Consider the following 23,155-nt stretch of genomic DNA (forward strand, 5'->3'; position numbering starts at 1 on the left):
TCAATATTAGCTCTCTGTGTACATCCAAGGACCAGCCGTGCTGCCCTGTTCTGAACCAATTGCAATTTTCCTCAGTCCTTTTTTTGTTGCACCTGACCACTCGACTGAACAATAGTCCAGGTGCGACAAAACGAGGGCCTGTAGGACCTATATTGTTGACAGTGCTGTTAACCTGCTGCGACTCTAGGGGCAGTATTTTCATTTTTGGAAAAAAAACGTTCTTGTTTTCACCTGGATATTTTGTCAGGACAAGATGCTAGAATATGCATATACTTGACAGCTTAGGGTGGAAAACACTAATGTTTCCAAAACTGTAAAGATATTGTCTGTGAGTATAACAGAACTGATGTTGCAGGCGAAAGCTTGAGAAAAATCCAATCAGGAAGTGCCCCATGTTTTGAAAGCGCTGCGTTCCAATGAGTCCCTATTGAGCTGTGGATGTGCTATCAACCAGCTTACGCTTTCTACGTATTCCCCAAGGTGTCTACAGCATTGTGACGTAGTTTTACGCTTTTATGTTGAAGAATAGCCGTAGGCGGCTACATTGCGTGAGTGGTCACCTGATGACTCCCAGGGTGACTCTCGCATAAAATACAGAGGTAGCCATTACTCCAATCGGTCCTACTGAAAAACGAATTGTCCCGACGGATATTTGAAAAACACCTTGAGGATTGATTATAAACAACGTTTGCCATGTTTCTGTCGATATTATGGAGCTAATTTGGAATATTTTTTGCCGTTTTCATGACTGCAATTTCCGGGAGATTTCTCAGCCAAACGTGAAGGGAAAAAATGAACTTTGGCTATCTACCGGGGAGTGAGTGAAAACATCCAAAGTTCATCAAAGGTAAACAATTTAATTTGATTACTTTTCTGAATTTTGTGACAAGGTTGCCTGATGCTGATATCACATACATTAACAAGCATTTCACACATTTTATCCAGATACTGACTGTTAGCACTTGATGTAATGTATTCCCACCAGAATGGCCTTTAAGTGAGGCAGATGAACCTGTTGCAATATTACTTCAACAGTATTTGACATGAGATCCTCTCTAATCTTTACAGGAATGTGGTTCTGAAAATAAACAGCAACACATCCACCATTGGCATTTCTATATTTTCTACAAATGTTATAACCTTGTAATGCTACCACTGTATCTGTCACGCCCTGATCTGTTTCACCTGTCCTTGTGATTGTCTCTACCCCCTCCAGGTGTCGCTTATTTTCCCCTGTGTATTTATCCCTGTGTTTCCTGTCTCTCTGCGCCAGTTCATCTTGTCAAGTCAACCAGCGTGTTTTTACTGTACTCCTGCTTTTTCTTATCTCTCTTTTGCTAGTCTTCCCAGTTTTTACCCTTGCCTGCCCTGACTCTGAACCCACCTGCCTGACGATACTGCCCTGCACTGACCTCGAGCCTGCCTGCCACTCTGTACCTCCTGGTCTCTGACCTTGTTAAGATCTTTGTGCCTGTCCACGACCATTTTCTTGCCTGCCCCTTGGATACTAATAAATATCAGACACTCGAACCATCTGCCTCCCGTGTCTGCATCTGGGTCTCGCAATGTGCCCTTAGATAATACCTTTGACAATACTCTAAGTCAGTTTCAGAGATAGTCAGAATATTAATGTCATCTGTTACTAGCAAATTATTGATTTCATGAACCTTGTTTCTTCAGCTACATATATTAACGTGGGCTATTTTGAGAACTTTTCTTCTGGGATGCTTACTTGCTTTCATTGCTTTACTGGGAAGCTTAGCAGCAGTAGATGTGCTCATGTTATTCATGTTAGTGCAGGGTGAGCTGCTCACATTGGACTTCCTCCTAGGGCACACCGGCTTAGTGCTAAAAGTATACATCTGGTTCATAGGCACATGATTACTGTGTACAATAGCTGTAGGATCAGGAAAGGCATCCAGGGCAGTTATAGGGACATACATGAGGTTACTTATATTGTGTCTACTGATGTCCTTGGTGTAATGTACATTTGCTGAATTATCATGACAACTCTGCGTCACAATGGTAGGGATGAGCTGAGCTGGGCTGGGTCATTGATGAGTCATTGTCTCAGCGCAGCCTTATAGTGCTGTGAATGGATCCAGGGTCCCAAATGATTTGGCTGGATCCCATCCTCCTTATGAAGCCTGTTTTGTTGCCAAAAGGTTTCGAAATTGTCAACAAAGTTACACCCATTGAGCTGCAATAATCACGTAGCCAGTTGTGAAGAGAAAGAATCCTGCTAAAGCGTTCAATCCCGATTCAGAGATGGCAGAGGGCCAGATACGATGGGTCTTTTGTCAGTGTTTAGCAGAGTCAATCAACTCTTTAAAATTCAGTTTCAACTTTACAGAACTACCCAACATAATGTCATTAAAACCAACATGGACTATGATAGAATCAATTTCCATGTCCTGGCATAGTACATTCGGGAGCAGCTTAGTAATGTCATTTACTCGAGCACCGGGATACAACATTGTTTCTGTCCAGCCACCGGCGTCGAAAATGTGAACATTCCACTCTGCGTTTTCCCCAGTTTCTTACGTAGGCTGGCGACCTGCATGATCAATGAAGCCACCTCAAGCCTATAATCATCGTCAAGTAAACAATTGCCACATTGGAACTCCGAGTGCTCCAGTTAGTCCCGAAACAGTGTGTAATAGATACAGCTCCTACAGCACTGGAACTGTACATTTTTTTCTCCAGACAAAGAGGGCTCCATTGCAAACTCATCTGGTACCAACTTCATTAGCTTGATGGATAGCAGCATGTAGTTGTTGATCAGTCTCTCACGTTGCTGTGGATGAATTTAAGCCCACTCTTCCATGCAGAACTGCTTTAACTCAGCAACATTTCTGAGTTTTCAAGCATGAACTGTTCATTTCAAGTCCTACCACAACATCTCAATTGTGATTAGGTCTGGACTTTGACTAGGCCATTCCAAAACTCAGCACACATATGGATGGCCTGACATTCTCCTGTAGAATTCTCTGATACTGTCACGTTGTTCGTAATAATGATGGTCGGACTAAGGTGCAGCATACGTAGAGTTCCACATATTTACTAGACAGTGAAACTTAGAAAAAACGAAGCAATAAAGAATAAACTAAATGTGATGACAATCCAGTGCTAACAGGCAACTAAACTTCAACAATATCCCATAACCCACAAGTGGAAAAATGCAACTTAAGTATGATCCCCGATTAGAGACAATGATTACCAGATGCCTCTAATTGGGAAGCATACACAAACCCCAACATAGAAAATGAAACCTAGAACCCCACATAGAAATAGTAAACTAGACTAAAACCCCTAGTCACGCCCTGACCTACTCTACCATAGAAAATACAGGCTTTCTATGGTCAGGATGTGACAGATACAGAGCATAATTCAGGGTTCCTTCTTTTAAGACAAGTGGTCCAGAGGCAGCACGGCATCCCCAAACCATCACACTTATACCCTGGTATAAGTTCTTACTGTAGAATGCAGTGTTTTGTTCGCCAGGTATAATGGGACCCATGTCATCCAAAAATGCATTTTCACAGCAATGTGTCTTCTTAATCTATCTGAAAAAAAGACAGAATGAAACAAAAACAGAGTAAAAAGAGTGGTTAGAAACAATGAGATTGCTAGCTAGATGACGGGCTCGTCCATGTTAACAGAAAGGGCATCACTTGGCAATAAAATATAATCAGTTTTAACACGTGCCTCTGCTGTTACTGTTATCATTTTTGGTGTCAAATCCATAATTTCACACAGAGAAAGTAATAGGATTTCAGATTTGATTAGCTGTTCTTAAAGGATCTCCTTCCCTATGAGAGTGAAAGATGTTTTGAGCTCACCGAACCACTCAGTCTGCACAAAGGTTTCTACAACTGACACTGACATACAGGCAATTACTTTATGAGAAATACCACGGAAGGCACTTCTTGAGGAGGTGACAAAAGAGACCATTCTCAGCGGATGTAGGCAGCGTTGCTCTTCACATCTCATAGGCAATGGGACTGTAAGAGGATGGTCATTTGGATTGGAAACTCGTCTCTTCTTTAACTTTACAATGGAGGTTCAAAAATTAAGCCCATTTTCCCCCACGTCCTTCCTGAATAAGTCAGTGGGCGACAAAGGTTCTGTTGCTGTCATTCCCAGGCTGGGCCCAGGGAATGTGTGTTTGCACACTAACCCTAGGCTCTATTGGTTTCAGACTCTCTGCAAGCGAGCGGGTTGACAGAGATGAAGGTTCACACATCATCCCTCCATCGCCTCCTTCCATCCCTCCCTAACAGGCCCCTCTCGAGAGTCCCATCGCAGCACTGGCCTGCTCTCTCTCTCCCCTCATCTCATCAATCCCTCTCCCCATCTCTCCCTTTCTCCCCCCCCCTCTCTCTCCCTCTTTCCCATGCAGAGTCCCATGCAGCTTGCCTGGCTTCCCTCTCTCAAACATAATGCTAATGTGAAACCCCTCTGCCCTTCTTCCTAGCCACTTCATCAAGTCAGGTGCAGGCACGTGTTGAGAGAGAGAGGCGGGAGCTGAGAAGTATCAAGTTAAAGGGTTTACCAAACTCATATTGCCAAACATCCCTTATCTCGGCTCCACACGTGATTATATTTCCACTGCCCATGTTTACATGCCCCTGAAAACATCTTGTTTACTCAGACAGACATGACCCCCATTATTATAATGTATGTTATTACCTGCTTATGCCCAGGCCCCTCTGTACCGTGCGTAGGTGCAGTACTCTGGCATGGCCTGCAGTTTGATGGGTATCCCAGGATTACCCTCATTTTGAAAAAACGGAATAATCTGTGCACTAACAGCGATACAATAATAGTTTGTACGGTCCTCTTGAGTTGAATTTAGGGTGCATTTCATCTAGGATTCTACCTGTTATGAGCTCAGTATCTTTAGTAGTAGTTTTGAGGGTTATTTATTTTATTGTTATGGTTTTGTGTATTTTGTGTACAGATTATTAGAGAGCTAACAATGCAGAGAGACAGGAGGGTGAGGCCCATATCCACAGTACACACATCTCCTGTCATGATGTTCCCCACCCCCCTTCACAGCTGTTCTACAGATTTTATGGAGACAGAAAATTCTAATGGTCTTGTTTTACTTCCCCCTCGCAAGCTACAAAACAAGAAATACTGTGGACAATTTGTTACAGAATAATCCTGTTGTACCAGGCAATGTAAGAGACAACCTAGCAACCCCCTCCAGTGTGGAATGGGGAACGGGGTGAAGAGGAGTGGCATGAGGAGCGCTCTCATTCTCCTCTATCAGTTTGACCTCACATCTCATCTGGGCCTGTAGCACAGGCATAATCCCCTACCCTCAGAGACAGGCTCAACATGCAGGAGTCCATTGTTGCTTAATTAATTACTGAATGGTGTGCAGGTATGGTGCAGTCAGAGAGAGAGATAACGCAGAGACGGGTTCTCCCTGATGGGAACCTCTGAACAATGAGCAGTTGTGTTTACCCACAATTTGGGCTCAGCTTGGATGTACCCTACAAGACAACAAGCAGAAAATTGTCTCGGAGAGTAAGAGTAAGAGCTGCATACAGGCTATGTTCACAAGACACAAAGAGAGTAGAGAAGGTGGAAGAAACCCTGGAACCCTGAGTTCAAAACCAATGTAACATTTTGTAGCCTTGCTAATATCTAGCCATGTCAGCATTATCAAGTGCAATAGTAACTTAACAGAAACATTATGTGTAATAATCACATTTATTGCACTGGAGTCCTAGATTTATGTCATGTGTCAGCTTCATATGACCCTTCGTCTAAGGTTCGAAACACAATGCAAATTATTTGGTCTGAGTTAGTTAAATCAGGGTTCTGAGCACGTTTTTCTCCATGGAACTAGCCCTCCAGATGTGATGACTACGAATTTTGACAAGAAATGAACACAGCACAGGACAAACTTTGTGCTGAGTGATACAACAGGAACACAGAGCAGGTGTGGGTCGGGCGTTTTTGCCATTGTAAGGCTATAGTGAGTTGAGCCCAGTGAAGGGGATGGGATTGCAATGTATGAGCAGAATGCCAATGCTACCAAAGTGCAGTTCTATTCTCCATATCATTTAGATCTGCAGAGCAATTATGAAATACTCAACACCATGGAGAGAGGGGGAAGAGAGAAGATAAATAATATATATATAGAGAGAGAGAGAGAAAAAGAAAGAGAGGGAGGGGAACAGAGAGAGAGAGAGAGAGAGAGGGAGAGAAAGAGAAAGATAGGGAGAGTGAGAGAAGGGTTGTCACAGCCACTAGGCACTGAGCACTACAGTAATGTGATTTCTATTGATGGGGAAATTGTAAATACTGTATGTTGAAGGGTATATTAAATGTAAATTAAAACTAGATTAAAAGAGCAGGGCTGGCGCAGATGTAGTTGACAGTGTGAGGCAGAATGGCAATGTGCGAGATGACAATATAGCACAACACAGCGCGGCACAACACAGCAAAACACAAAATGGCACAACACAGCACAACACGACACAGCACAACACCGAACAACACAACACAGCATGACACGACACAGTACAACTCAGCACAACATAACACAACACAACACAGCATAAAACAACACGATACAACACGACAATACAACTCAGCACAACATAACACAACACAACACAACACGGCTCGACACAACATGGCAAAATAACACGACACAACACGGCACGGCAGTGACTCAATACGGCACGACACGACATGACACAGCACATGCAGACAACAACACGACATGGCACCACACAGCACAGCACAACGCAACACAACACAACACAGTGAACACCTAATGAGGGCCACACCAATAATTTAGACTACTAGAACATCACCATCATGACAAACCGATGCCCTCCACTGTATTCGCTTGACACATTGTGTATTTCACAGTCATTTTGTACAGAGATAATAAAAGAGATGAAGCAAACAAATGTTTTGGTATTGCTATCTAGAGTAAATGGAGACAGGCTTTGCCCATTTCATGAGCCCACCAACAGCACCTATTTAATGTGTCCATTAACAGTGGGATGACACATTCGGATTTACTTGCCATTCTGCAGCTTTATTTCTCTGAATAGTGTAATTAAAACAGATTTTCTCTCAATTCAAATTTCAAGAAGAACAATCTTTTTAATTGTTTTTTATATTATTCTAAAATTGCCTCTAAATTACAGGGTTGTGGGACATTGATAAACGTTCAGAGCACCTGTCTCAAACAACACATGCAGTGCCTTCAGAAAGTATTCTTAACATTTGACTTATTCCACATTTTGTTGTGTTACAGCCTGAATTCAAAATGGATTCCATAGATTTTCTTTCTCACCCATACCCCATAATGACAAAGTGAAAAATATTTTACATTTTTTTTGCAAATGTATTGAAAATTAAAAACAGAAATATCTAATTTACATAAGTATTCACACACCTGAGTCAATACTTTGTAGAAGCACCTTTGGCAGCTATTACAGCTGTGAGTCTTTCTGGCTAAGTCTCTAAGAGCTTTCCTCAATTGAATTCTGCAACATTTGCCCATTTGTATTTTACAGTTTATTCAAGCTCGGGCAAATTGGTTGTTGATCATTGCTAGACAACCGTTTTCAGGTCTTGCCATAGGTTTTCAAGTATACTGAGCAAAACTATAAAATAAATATGTGAAGTGTTTATTTAACCGCACAAAAACCTTATTCCTCTATAATGTTGCGCACAAATTTGTTTACATCCCTGTTATTAAGCATTTCTTATTTGCCAAGGTAATCCATCCATCTGACAGGTGTGGCATATCAAGAAGCTGATTAAACAGCATGGTCATTTCACAGGTACACCTTGCGCTGAGGACAATAAAAGGCCACTTTAAAATGTGCACCTTTGTCAAACAAAACAATCCCACAGATGTCTCAAGTTTTTAGGGAGCGTGTGAGCTGTTGTCAGAGAATTGAATGTTAATTTCTCTACCATGTTGTTTTAGAGAATTGGGCAGTACATCCAGCTGGCCTCACAACCGCAGATGACGTGTAACAACTACTCCTGCCCAGAACCTCCACAATCGGCTTCTACACCTGAGGGATCATCTTAGGCCAGCCACTCGGACAGCTGATGGTCGTAACTGACTTCAGTGGGAAAATGCTCACTCCGATTGTCACTGGCACACTGGAGAGGTGTGCTCTTCACAGATGAATCATGTGAGCGAACGGGTTTGCTCCATGGTGGCGGTGGGGTTGTGGTATGGGCAGGCATAAGCCAAGGACAGTGAACACAATTGCATTTCATTAATGGCAATTTGAATGCACAGAGATACCGTGACGAGATGATGAGCCCCATTGTCATGCCATTCATCCACCGCCATCACCTCATGTATCAGCATGATAATTCACAGATCTGTACACAATTCCCGAAAACTGAAAATGTCACAGTTCTTCCAGGGCCTGCATACTATCCAGACATGTCACCCATTGAGCATGTTTGGGATGAACTTGATCGATGTGTACGGCAGCGTGTTCCAGTTCCTGTTAATATCAAACAATTTCGCACACAGCCATTGAAGAGGAAAGGGACAACATTCCACAGACCACAATCAACAGCCTGATCAACTTTATGCGAAAGGAAATGTGTCACGTTGCATGAGGCAAATGGTGGTCCATGGTCACACCAGATACTGACTGATTTTCTAATCCACTCCCCTAATTTTTTTAAAGGTATCTGTGACCAACACATGCATACCTGTACTCCCAGTCATTTGAAATCCATAGATTAGGGCCTCATACATTCATTTATATTGACTGGTTTTCTTATATGAACTGTACAATCTTTGAAATTGTTGCATATTAAGTTTATATTTTTGTTCAATGTAGATTTAAGTCAAAACTGTAACTTGGAAATTCAGGAATATTCACTGTCTTTTTGTTAAGCAACTCCAGTGTAGATTTGGCCTGAGGTTATTGTCCTGGAAAGGGGAATTCATCTCCCAGTGTCTGGTGGAAAGCAGTCTGAACGTTGAATGTTTTCCTCTAGGATTTTGCCTGTGTTCCAAAACACATTTTATTCTGTACAGGCTTCCTTCCTTTCACTCTATCAATTGGGTTAGTATTGTGGAGGAACAACAATGTTGTTGATCCATCCTCAGTTTTCTCCTATCACAGCGATTACACTCTGTAACTGTTTTAAAGTCACCATTGTTCTCATGGTGAAATCCCTAAGGGGTTTTCTTCCTCCCTGGAAACTGATTTATGAAGTACGCCTGCTTCTTTGTAGTGACTGGGTGTATTGATATACCATCCAATGTGTAATTGATGACTTCACCATGCTCAGAGGAATATTCATTGTCTGCTTTTTTACCCATCTACCAATAGGTGCCCTTCTTTGCAAGCATTGGAAAACCTCCCTGGTCTTTGTGGTTCAATTTGTGTTTGAAATTCAGTGCTCGGCTGTGTGTCTGGGGTATAGAGATTAAAAAGAGTCATTAAAAAATCATGTTAAACACTATTATTGCACACAGAGTGAGTCCATGCAACTTATGTGACTTGTTAAAGTACATTTTTACTTCTGAACTTATTTAGTCTTGCCATTACAAAGAGGTAAAACACTTCAAAAAACACAATTCCACATTGACATTATTTTTTTATTTTTTTATTTCACCTTTATTTAATATTTAACCAGGTAGGCTAGATGAGAACAAGTTCTCATTTACATCTGTGACCTGGCCAAGATAAAACATAGCAGTGTGAACAGACAACAACACAGAGTTACACAAACAAGTCAATAACACGGTAGAAAAAAGAAAAAAAAGACTCTATATACATTGTGTGCAAAAGGCATGAGTAGGTAGGCGAATAATTACAATTTTGCAGATTAACAATGGAGTGATAAATTATCAGATGGTCATGTGCAGGTAGAGATACTGGTGTGCAAAAGAGCAGAAAAGTAAATAAATAAAAACAGTATGGGGATAGGGTAGGTAAATTGGGTGGGCTATTTACCGATGGACTATGTACAACTTCAGCGATCAGTTAGCTGCTCAGACAGCAGATGTTTAAAGTTGGTGAGGGAGATAAAAGTCTCCAACTTAAGCGATTTTTGAAATTCTTTCCAGTCACAGGCAGCAGAGAATTGGAAGGAAAGGCGGCCGAATGAGGTGTTGGCTTTAGGGATGATCAGTGAGATACACCTGCTGGAGCGCGTGCTACGGGTGGGTGTTGCCATCGTGACCAGTGAACTGAGATAAGGCGGAGCTTTACCTAGCATGGACTTGTAGATGACCTGGAGCCAGTGGGTCTGGCGACGAATATGTAGCGAGGGCCTGCCGCCTAGCGCATACAGGTCTCAGTGGTGGGTGATATAGGGTGTTTTAGTAACAAAACTGATGGCACTGTGATAAACTGCATCCAGTTTGCTGAGTAGAGTATTGGAAGCTATTTTGTAGATGACATCGCCGAAGTCGAGGATCGGTAGGATAGTCAGTTTTACTAGAGTAAGTTTGGCGGCGTGAGTGAAGGAGGCTTTGTTGCGGAATAGAAAGCCGACTCTAGATTTGATTTTAGATTGGAGATGTTTGATATGAGTCTGGAAGGAGAGTTTGCAGTCTAGCCAGACACCTAGGTACTTATTGATGTCCACATATTCTAGGTCGGAACCATCCAGGGTGGTGATGCTAGTCGGGCGTGCGGGTTCAGGCAGCGAACGGTTGAAAAGCATGCATTTGGTTTTACTAGCATTTAAGAGCAGTTGGAGGCCACGGAAAAGAGTGTTGTATGGCGTTGAAGCTCGGTTGGAGGTTAGATAGCACAGTGTCCAAGGACGGGCCAGAAGTATACAGAATGGTGTCATCTGCGTAGAGGTGGATCAGGGAATCGCCCGCAGCAAGAGCAACATCATTGATATATACAGAGAAAAGAGTCTGCCCAAGAATTGAACCCTGTGGCACCCCCATAGAGACTGCCAGAGGACCGGACAACATGCCCTCCGATTTGACACACTGAACTCTGTCTGCAAAGTAGTTGGTGAACCAGGCAAAGCAGTCATTAGAAAAACCGAGGCTACTGAGTCTGCCGATAAGAATATGGTGATTGACAGAGTCGAAAGCCTTGGCCAGGTCGATGAAGACGGCTGCACAGTACTGTCTTTTATCGATGGCGGTTATGATATCGTTTAGTACCTTGAGCGTGGCTGAGGAGAAGGTACGGTGGGATTCGAGATGGTCAGTGATCTGTTTGTTGACTTGGCTTTCGAAGACCTTAGATAGGCAGGGCAGGATGGATACAGGTCTGTAACAGTTTGGGTACAGGGTGACTCCCTCTTTGAAGAGGGGGATGACTGCGGCAACTTTCCAATCCTTGGGGATCTCAGACGATATGAAAGAGAGGTTGAACAGGCTGGTAATAGGGGTTGCGACAATGGCGGCGGATAGTTTCAGAAATAGAGGATCCAGATTGTCAAGCCCAGCTGATTTGTGTGGGTCCAGGTTTTGCAGCTCTTTCAGAACATCTGCTATCTGGATTTGGGTAAAGGAGAAGCTGGGGAGGCTTGGGCGAGCAGCTGCGGGTGGGGGGGGGTGAGCTGTTGGCTGAGGTTGGAGTAGCCAGAAGGAAGGCATGGCCAGCCGTTAAGAAATGCTTGTTGAAGTTTTCGAAGCTTTCGATTATCATGGATTTATCGGTGGTGACCGTGTTACCTAGCCTCAGTGTGGACTTTACAGTGTCCCAGAACTTTTTGGAGTTTGAGCTACAGGATGCAAATTTCTGCTTGAAAAAGCTGGTCTTTGCTTTCCTGACTGACTGAGTGTATTGGTTCCTGACTTCCCTGAACAGTTGCATATCGTGGGGACTATTCGATGCTATTGCAGTCCGCCACAGGATGTTTTTGTGCTGGTCGAGGGCAGTCAGGTCTGGAGTGAACCAAGGGCTATATCTGTTCTTAGTTCTGCATTTTTTGAACGGAGCATGCTTATCTAAGATGGTGAGGAAGTTACTTTTAAAGAATGACCAGGCATCCTCAACTGACGGGATGAGGTCAATATCCTTCCAGGATACCCGGGCCATGTCGATTAGAAAGGCCTGCTCACAGAAGTGTTTTAGGGAGCTTTTGACAGTGATGAGTGGTGGTCGTTTGACTGCGTACCCGTAGCGGATACAGGCATTGAGGCAGTGATCGCTGAGATCCTGGTTGAAGACAGCGGAGGTGTATTTGGTGGGCCAGTTGGTCAGGATAATGTCTATGAGGGTGCCCTTGTTTACAGATTTAGAGTTGTACCTGATGGGTTCCTTGATGATTTGTGTGAGAATGAGGGCATCTAGCTTAGATTGTAGGACTGCCGGGGTGTTAAGCATATCCCAGTTTAGGTCACCTAACAGAACGCACTCCGAAGCTAGATGGGGGGCGATCAATTCACAAATGGTGTCCAGGGCACAGCTGGGAGCTGAGGGGGGTCGGTAGCAGGCAGAAACAGTGAGAGACTTATTTCTGGAGAGAGTAATTTTTTTAATTAGTAGTTTGGGTATGGACCTGGAAAGTATGACATTACTTTGCAGGCTATCTCTGCAGTAGACTGCAACTACTCCCCCTTTGGCAGTTCTATCTGGATGGAAAATGTTATAGTTGAGTATGGAAATCTCTGAATTTTTGGTGGCCTTCCTAAGCCAGGATTCAGACACGGCAAAGACATCAGGGTTGGCAGAGTGTGATAAAGCAGTGAGCAAAACAAATTTAGTGAGGAGGCTTCTGATGTTGACATGCATGAAACCAAGGCTTTTTCGATCACAGAAGTTAACAAATGAGGGTGCCTGGGGACATGCAGGGCCTGGGTTTACCTCCACATCACCCGCGGAATAGAGGAGGAGTAGTATGAGGGTGCGGCTAAAGGCTATCAAAACTGGTCGCCTAGAGCGTTGGGGACAAAGAATAAAAGGAGCAGATTTCTGGGTGTGGTAGAATATATTCAGGACATAATGCGCAGACAGGGGTATGGTGGGGTGCTGGTACAGCAGAGGTAAGCCCAGGTACTGGGTGATGATAAGAGAGGTTGTATCTCTGGACATGCTGGTTGTAATGGGTGAGGTCACCGCATGTGTGGGAGGTGGGACAAAGGAGGTATCAAAGGTATGAAGAGTGGAACTAGGGGCTCCATTATAATCTAAAACAATGATGACTAACCTGAATAACAGTATACAAGGCATATTGACATTTGAGAGAGACATACAGCGAGGCATAAAGTAATCGCAGGTGATGATTGGGAGAGCTAGCTAAAACAACATGTGAGACAACAACAGCTAATCAGCTAACACAACAACAGCAGGTAAAATGGCGATGACTAGGCAGAGAGGGTCGGATTAACTACACACAGAGCCTGAGTTCGCGGATGGGGCCAACAGATAAAAAATAAATAAACAGAATGGAGTACCGTGATTAATGGACAGTCCAGCAGGCATCAGCTATGTAGCCAAGTGATCATAGTGTCCAGAGGGCAGCAGTAGATGGAACAGGGAACCCACCTCTACGTTAGCAGGCGACAAGGCGTTTAAAGTTAGTAGCCCTCCGACGGAGGCCAGTTGAAGGCACAGAGGATGGAGTATTCGTCGGCAGACCAGTCGTGGTGGTGCGGCGGGGCGCCGTGTCGACAGAGAATCCAAGCCAGATGGCGAAAGAGGTATTGTAAAATTTAGTTTGCTGGCCGGGAGATGCGCCTGGCTCACGGTTAACTGGTGATAGCTTTGTGGCAGTGGCGTTAGCCACTATAGCCAATTGTTAGCAGCGGTGATCCGGTGCTAAGGTCCAGAGTTTACAGCAAGGATCCAGTGGAGTGTCGGGCTCTATCCATGTATGTGTGGGGTTCGGTTGAACATCTGAGTAGGCCGGGAGGTGGGCCTCAGGGATAGCTTCGGTACTGGGTGCCACGGTGAGCTAGCTAGCTGCAAGCTGTGAGCTATCTAGCTACAAGCTAGCTGTGAAGATCAGAAGTAGTGGTCCAGGGATTACGGCAGGAATCCGGCGTTGTTGTGGAGAGACAGTCCGATACTAGTAGACTGGCGAGTATTATCCAGGCTGAGAACAGGGCTGGTATGGGTGCAGAAGGTAAAAGCTGCTAGCAGTGGCTAACAATGACTGAATAGCTAATTAGCTGGTTAGCTTCTGGAGGTTCTTGAATGTGTTCTAAAATTAGAAATAATAGCGATACCGTATCACAGTGGGCGAGACAGGTTACCGGAAGGTATAATCGGATTAAAAATCGAAAATAGATTTGAAAATAAAATTGAAATATATATATACAAAAAATACAAAAGTACACAAGACAAAAACAAAACACGTGTTCACTGCTACGCCATCTTGGTGGATTTTTAAAAATGTATTATGGGGTATTGTGTGTAAGTCAGTGACAAAATACGTCAATTTATTCATTATTAAATTCAGGTTGTAACACAACAGTCAAGGGTTGTGAATACTTTCGGAACGCATTTCAGTTAGCCCCCTTTCGAGATATTTTATGGACAGAATAGATCACAATGTTGCTGTTTTTGTAGCAGTATCTTTCCCACAGCTGTCAGATGTAGGACACATTAACGTAGTTCTCCTGTAGATGCTGAAATGTTAAAATATATGCCAGTGCGTAAAAAAAAAGCACACAATGGCCCGACCAATATCAAATATTTAACAAAGAGTGAGAGAGGAAGCACGGAAGGTTGTACTGCGTTGACAGCCATGCCATTGTGGAGGCATTTAAAAAAAAATCTTCTTTCCTGGTTTTCCAGAGAAGAAAGCATTAATACACAAGGTTTTCTGGACACTTTACTATTTCATATGAACAGTCTTCATTCTGCACTCCATTCCTCATGGTGTTGGATAGAGGGATAAAGGGGTCACGAGGATCAATTCAAACCAAAGAAACTAACCACTGTAGAAAGCAACTTACTGTGCTTAAACTTTTTTTATTTATGGGCTAATTATGACATGTCAGTAAAGCACTTTAAGATATAAGTAACTGTAGCTAACACAAATACTCAGACACGTAGGTAAAATATATAATGTCCTGGTGGTCTGTATATCTAAAGACTACAGTACATGGATTTGTATTAATTTATTTTTTAACCTTTTGACAGGAAGTCTTCTGAGACCAATATCTCTTTTACAGATGAGCCCTGTAATTACAAATGTATACACATAAACGTACCACGAAAAGCAAAACAGAAATACAAAATACAATCATAGAAAAAAAACACATTCTTCACTAAAAAGGTCCTCAAATTTGCCATAGAGGCACCAAATAATTCCATTTGGAGAATTAATGAAGCAATTGATGAAACACAATAATACTGGTGAATGCTGTCTAGTTAATGTTAACCCAGAGCACTGATCACTGGGGGTTTCCTGTTTCAATGCTGCATACAAGGCACCAGCATAATTGACAACTTCTTTAGAAGTAGCGTTGTCTCAGATCTCAGAGATAACTCACACACTCTCATACACTGACAGGAAAGCACTGACGTTAAAACACCCACAGATTTTTTTTCCACAAGAAAGAAAATAAACACAATATCACACACTGATTAAAAAATACAAATCTAAACCAATAGTGTTGCAAAGCCGAGTTCACATAGGCAGTTAGAAGTGACTAAACATTTTTCTTTGCACATCCGATTCAAATCTTTTATTTTTCTTGCAATTTGACCAACCAAAAGCTACATGGGTCAGATATTTCATGTCACATTTCAAACCACCTACGAAAGTGGTTCAAAGTCAGATGCAAATCTGATTCCTGGCCATGCGACTTGTGTCAGTCAAATCTGATTTATTTGCCCTCAAGTGTTTTTTCAGGCTGCTATTAGTCATATCTTGTTGCTTGCTAGCTAACCTGTTGACAGTTTGAGAAGAACATGACGTGGTAGCTCACTAGCTTGGTAATAGTTTACAAACAAATTAGTGAACGTGCTGGAAAGCTAAACAGTTACATAGTTGACTGCTATGGCTAGATTATAAAATACATGTTTTAAAGGGTGGATCATCTTATCCTTTGAGACTTTAAAAGTGTTCTTACACTATGATTTTGAACATTCAAAGCAAGTGGGAAATGTCTATAGAAGGCATTGTTGTCACTATAGCTTGCTACATAACTTTTGAGTGATAGGAAGCAGGAGCACCACCACCAATCAGCCGATACCACTGCACACACACCTGTCATTACTATGACAACTAGCGTAGCATGTCAGCATATGACTGCTGTCTGAACACAGACAAATCCAATTTGGTCACTTGTAACTGTTTGGACAGTCAGTATTAAAAAAACTAATTTGAAAACCAAACTGATTTGAACATTAAGATCCGCTGTGACGTGTGCTCCCTCTACGACCTCTAGGTCACCAGGCTGCTCGTTACGGCACACACCTGTCACCATTGTTACGCACACCTGCACATCATCAGACTCACCTGGACTCCATCGCTTCCCTGATTACCTTCCCTATATAAACTCAGCAAAAAAAGAAACGTTCTCTCACTGTCCACTGCGTTTATTTTACACAAACTTAACGTGTAAATATTTGTATGAACATAAGATTCAACAACTGAGACATAAACTGAACAAGTCCACAGACATGTGACTGACAGAAATTGAATAATGTGTCCCTGAACAAACAAAGGGGGGGGGGGTCAAAAATAACAGTCAATATCTGGTGTGGCCACCAGCTGCATTAAGTCCTGCAGTGCATCTCCTCCTCATGGACTGCACCAGATTTGCCAGTTCTTGCTGTGAGACCAAGGCACCTGCAAGTTCCCGGACATTTCTGGCGGGAATGGTCCTAGCCCTCACCCTCCGATCCAACAGGTCACAGACGTGCTCAATGGGATTGACATCCAGGCTCTTCACTGGCCATGGCAGAACACTGACATTCCTGTCTTGCAGGAAATCACACACAGAACGAGCAGTATGGATGGTGGCATTGTCATACTGGATGGTCGTGTCAGGATGAGCCTGCAGGAATGTTACCGTATGAGGGAGGAGGATGTCTTCCCTGTTGAGATTGCCTGCAATGACAACAAGCTTAGTTCTATGATGCTGTGAAACACCGCCCCAGACCATGACAGACCCTCCACCTCCAAATCGATCCCGTTCCAGAGTACATGTCTTGGTGTAATGCTCATTCCTTTGACGATAAATGCAAATCTGACCATCACCCCTGGTGAAACAAAACCGCGACTCGTCAGTGAAGAGCACTTTTTGCCAGTCCTGTCTGGTCCAGCGACGATGGGTTTGTGCCCATAGGCGACGTAGTTTCCGGTGATGTCTGGTGAGGATCTGCCTTACAACAGGCCTACAAGCCCTCAGTCCAGCTTCTCTCAGTCTATTGCAGACAGTCTGAGCACTGATGGAGGGATTGTGCGTTCCTGGTGTAACTCAGGCAGTTATTGTTGCCATCCTGTACCTGTTCTGCAGGTGTGATGCTCAGATGTACCGATCCTGTGCAGGTGTTGTTACACGTGGTCTGCCACTGCGAGGACGATCAGCTGTCCATCCTGTCTCCCTGTAGCACTGTATTAGGCGTCTCACAGTACGGACATTGCAATTTATTGCCCTGGCCACAACTGCAGTCCTCATGCCTCCTTGCAGCATGCCTAAGGTATGTTCACACAGATGAGCATGGACACTGGGCAGTTTTCTTTTGATGTTTTTTGCAGAGTCAGTCGAAAGTCCTCTTTAGTGTCCTAAGTTGTTATATCTGTGACCTTAATTGCCTACCGTCTGTAAGCTGTTAGTGTCTTAATGACCGTTCCACAGGTGGATGTTCATTCATTGTTTATGGTTCATTGAACAAGCATGGATAACAGTGTTTAAACCCTTTACAATGAAGATCTGTGAAGTTATTTGGATTTTTACAAATTATCTTTAAAAGACAGGGTCCTGAAAAAGGGCAGTTTCTTTATGTCACTTCCTTTGGATCCTTCCCCAGGCGTTATTGTTTCTGTTTCTGTGTAATGGCTGGGCGTTGTTCGTGTCTCTTATTTTGTATTATGTTGTTTTTCTTTATTAACTATCAAAATAAAGAAAGTTGTACACTCCATGTCTAAACTTCCAGCAATTTAATGGGTATTTACCAACGTTTCGGCATCACTGTGCCTTCCTCAGGGTGCCCTGAGGACTTTCTTTATTTTGATAGTTTATAGTTTATTTGCCGTCAGCACCTCCACGCAAACACATATCTGGGTGTGCGCCAGCTCATGTTTTTTAACCTGTGTTTATTTATTAAAACACTCACTCCCTGAACTTTCTTCCTGACTCTCAACGCACATTATTACACCTTCGATGTGCCCTGGGCCACTTTTGTTAGCATCAAGTTCACTTAACAGTGTGTGTGTGCGGGCACACACACACACACACACACACACACACACACACACACACACACACACACACACACACACACACACACACACACACAAAGCCCTCATATGCAGTTTGGGGAATATTTCCTGGCATTCCCACTGAGCAGGTTTTCCTCTTTCCACTCGTTTTCCCGCCTCTCTTCCCTTTAGATGGAGTCCATTACTTCTCTGTGGGTCAATTTCACCCTTTGGGAGTTCATTGGATTCTCTGAGCCATTCCATTTGACACAGTTTGAATTGCTTTCTTACGACCAGGACAAGGAGCGGAGGAGGGCCCAGGACAGTTTTATGGTGTCCATATTAGGACAGACTCAGTCACAAGGTATTGGGGCAACATGATGTAAAAGCATTGATTCCTAATACAAGGTTAACACTGTGTCCCATGCTAAATTAGCACTCATGACAATGAAGTCCTAATATGGATTGCTACCTTATGGTCGAAGTGAGTCTACTCTCCTCTAAGCTGATGAGAAGTGTTCAGAGGAAAAGAACCAACCTGCTGCTCCCGGAGATGCTAATCCATTTACACTGAACAAAAATATAAACGCAACGTGTTGGTTCCATGTTTCATGAGCTGAAATTAAAGATACCAGATTTTTTCCATAAACACAAAAAGCTTATTTCTCTCAAATTTTGTGCACTCTAAAATGTTTTGTCAAACAACACAATGCCACAGATGTCTCAAGTTGAGGGAGCGTGCAATTGGCATGCTGACTGCAGGAATGTCCACCAGAGCTGTTGACAGATAAGTTAATGTAAATCTTTCTACCATAAGCCACCTCCAACGTCATCTCAGAGAATTTGGCAGTACATCCAACAGGCCTCTCAACTGTAAACGACGTGTATGGCGTTGTGTGGCCGAGCAGTTTGCTGATGTCAACGTGGTGTACAGAGTGCCTCGTGGTGGCGGTGGAGTTATGGTATGGTCAGGCATAAGCTACAGACAACAAACACAATTGCTTTTTATCGATGGCAATTTGAATGTACAGAAATACTGTGATGAGATCCCGAGGCCCATTGTGAGGCTCAGTTTTTAAGGTATCTGCGACCAACAGTTGCATATCTGTATTCCCTGTCACGTGATATCCATAGATTAGGGCCTTATGAATTTAGGTAAATGTACCGATTTCCTCAAATAAACTGTACGTCAGTAAAATCTTTGAAATTGTTTCATGTTGTGTTTATGTTTTTGATCAGTATAGGTCTCTGCCCTCTCTTCCAGCAGTCCTGCCTCTCGCTGCAGCTTCTTTCACCCACTTTGGGATACACTATACTTGGAGTTGGTAGGAGCGAGAACCTGGATTTATTGGCTAGCTGTTTAAAAGGCTCCAAACACATAGCACTGTATTCTGTATCCTCTGTTCTTCTGTAATTATTATTCTAAAGTAAATGGCAACGGCTTTCCCCTCATTTAATGACCGTGTTCATAGTCTTTCTTCTTTAATTCTGCCGTCCATTTAATGCATTACTCCTATCTGTTGTGTAATAAGGGAAGTATCTTGTCAGACGTTATACACTAGATATTTTTATGTGGTATATGTATTAATTTGAGAGTTATAGCATCTTAAAGCAGAACAGAGAGACAGACAGACGGGACAGAGAGTGATAAAGAAAGAGAGCGAGAGACACAGACAGTTGTATTGACTACAGCAGAATGTTAAGTGATGTCTGTGTACACCAGGGCAGTCCTCTCATGCAGGTTGTCGCCAAGACAACATGACAGATATCCCCCAGTTCTGCCACTCACCCTCTCAACTTTCACCCCTGGTGGCAATAACACCTCCATGCCTCAGCACTCTCCCTGTGCCGATCACACGCTCGCTGGCTGACATATGCGCACCGATCTCTGCATCACATCACACTTAATCACACACTTTGAGCATGGCCACTGTTGTTAAACACAATGTATCCAAATGCATTGTCAGAGAAAGAGGAATTCTATATTGTGTAGTTATGGGCTGAAATACTTAACATACATAATGTGAACAAAATCATTATTCTAGGTTAGTAATAAACCGATGTAAACAAACCAGTAAAGATAAGGAAATGGTCAAACAATTTCAAAAGCACAGTTTGTCTTGTCATGATATGGAAAGTCATTTGAATGAACATTAAAATAAAGTAATAATGTATTATTAATTGAACTCATGTTAGTATTCATTGAACATAGTTTACTGTAATGAATTGTAAATTAGACTTATTGGGGAGCTGGGGTCACATTGCCAGCCCCAAATTAAAATCTTCAAAGTATTACGGAAGAAAAAAAGGTATATCCCCTCTCACAGTAGCTAGTTTGTTCACTCCTGAAGTACAATATATTAATGGTGATGAGGCTGTCCAATCCAACACCTCTCTGATGATGTGTGGCGAAATTGATTCAGCAGGGTTCACTTCCCCTTCTTTGGGAAACATGTAGGCATCATAAATACAATCGTTTGGCTACAGAGAGAATCATTTACGCCCGCCTCAGCTCGGAAACCTTTGCCTCCGGGAAATTACTCAATAATCAGGGGAACAATACCTCTAACTGGCCATCAATGGAAAGGCTATGAGGTCATTCATTTGCCCTTGTCCGCCTTTGTTGAGAGGTTGACGAATATCCCTACTTCCCACAGTTTCTGCTCTGGTGTGATATACTGGGGCCGTCTGAGGACTCAGACCAGGGCACAGTCTGTTCCAGAGGAAATGGAAATCCAGGTCCACCTCACCTCACCTAATTTGAAAATAACAAAGCAATAAAACAAAACAGGCGAGGAAAAGTATTTTCAATGGTTTGATTCTTATGAATTGTGAAAATGAACACTTGATACCTTGTTAATTTGGTGAAGGACAAGTTGATTTGATTAAGCTACCACACTTACGGAACACTTAACAGCAAACTGGGACTTCCCTATTGGCGCAGTGGTCTAAGGCATCACTAAAGATCCGGGTGTCGATCCCGGCTGTGTCGCAACCCTATCGGGAGACCCATGAGGCGGCGCACAATTGGCCCAGCATCGTCTGGGTTAGGGGAGGGTTTGGCCCGGCTGGGACGTTCTTATCCCATCGCGCATGCACACTGACTTTGGTCGCCAACTCTACAGTGTTTCCTACGACACATTGGTGTGCTGGCTTCCAGGTTAAGCGAGCAGTGTGTCAAGAAGCAGTGTGGCGTGGTGGAGTCGTGTTTCAGAGGACGGGCGGCTCTCAACTTTCGCCTCTCCCAAGTCGTAAGGGAGTTGCAGCGATGGGACAAGACCGTAAGTACCAATTGGATATCATGAAATTGGGGAGATAACGTAGTAAAAAGTTAAAAAATAACGACATGTGTGCAGGAAGCCATAAAACCACTGTGGTGCACTAACTTCTTGATCGACCTATTTCAACAATGGTCTTAGTCAAGGCACAAGCTTATAACAATAACCTCTGAAGCATCTCTTGGGGTTCTGGCCATTGAATTGGAAAGCACATTCAAATTCTATGGTTCTGACAGTGGGCTGCCATGCATTGTCACATGCACACAGTTCCATGCAGCCTCCAGTCTCCAGTGAACACCCATCAGTCTGTCTTGTGATCATAGTGTACAAATGATTTCTGTAGAATTAGAGACACAGACCAGAACCTGCTCATTTTGGCCTTTTTTCCTGCTTTAATCTTATTGTTATTAAATTATTTCTTAAGTGAATGGCACTATAATATGTCATGTGTCAGCTTTTATGTGGACATATTGTCACGATCGTGTGTAGAGACGGACCAAGGCACAGCGTACGTAGAGTTCCCAAACTTTTTATCAAGTGAAACTTTGAACAAAAACAAATAAAGGACCAACAAAACATGACTACGTGGTGCACAAACACAAAATAATATCCCACAAACACAGGTGGGGAAAACAGCTACTTAAATATGATCCCCAATTAGAGGCAATGATTACCAGCTGCCTCTAATTGGGAACCAAACCAAAACACCAACATAGAAATTTTAAACTAGAACACCCCCTCGTCACGCCCTGACCTACTACACCATAGAGAAACAAGGGCTCTCTATGGTCAGGGCATGACACATATGCTATTTATTCAAATGGGTGATATTACTAGCTTTTACTCTCGCAAAATATTTTAAGGTTCATTAAATGGGTTTTTATAATGTCCTTTTCAAATGAGATTTTTGGGGTGGTGTTGTTCAGGATAGGATTAGGCAGTAACCTTTAGCCTTTTGGTTCTGATTGGTGGTTTATTGCTGAACATCTCATATGATTACGTTTGTGACATAGCCTATTTGCTTGGGAATTCTAACAGAAAGCTGATTTGTAAAGACTGTGGATTTGGCTAAACGGTCAGTTATGACTATTGATTGAAGTCTTTGAAACATATTGTCTCTTGGATAAATTACAGGAGTGCCATGGAAGCCTGTGTAGAAAGTTTTACAGCTATGCAATGAATCACCTAAACTTCTTCAGTGATACTATGTGTGTTTTTTATATTTCTCCTGCCCTGATTTAGCCTCAACATGACAGTTAACATGCATTACATGTTAGTCTTCCATGGACCGGAATATCTAGACAAGGTCATCCACACTGAGTACCTTCTCTGTCATCCCTTCCTATACCAGATACTGTGTGTCCCCATTATTAGGTGACTGACAGACAACAGGGCGGATGATCCTCTTAACTCATCCCGCTTTGTCCTTTGTCATTTGTCAATAACTCAAAGGTGATCATTTACTCCATGACGAATGGCACACGCATAACACCACTACCTCTGTTAAATAGAACGGTACAGAAAAAAATCCATTACAAGCAATTGCTTTCCTTGTG

At 42.9% G+C, this 23,155-nt stretch overlaps 1 long non-coding RNA gene across 1 annotated transcript; it reads left to right on the forward strand.

Annotated features, from left to right (window-relative positions):
* The first annotated feature begins 573 nt into the window (after positions 1-573).
* LOC149972129 (uncharacterized) lies at positions 574-9,486 on the forward strand. The gene is made up of 2 exons (XR_016491558.1): positions 574-847; positions 7,973-9,486. It is a non-coding gene; the product is annotated as an uncharacterized LOC149972129 (long non-coding RNA).
* The last annotated feature ends 13,669 nt before the right edge of the window (positions 9,487-23,155 follow it).

Source organism: Oncorhynchus mykiss, chromosome 25, assembly GCF_057628025.1.
Source record: "Oncorhynchus mykiss isolate SJ-2025 chromosome 25, ASM5762802v1, whole genome shotgun sequence".
Classification (NCBI taxonomy): Eukaryota; Metazoa; Chordata; class Actinopteri; order Salmoniformes; family Salmonidae; genus Oncorhynchus; species Oncorhynchus mykiss.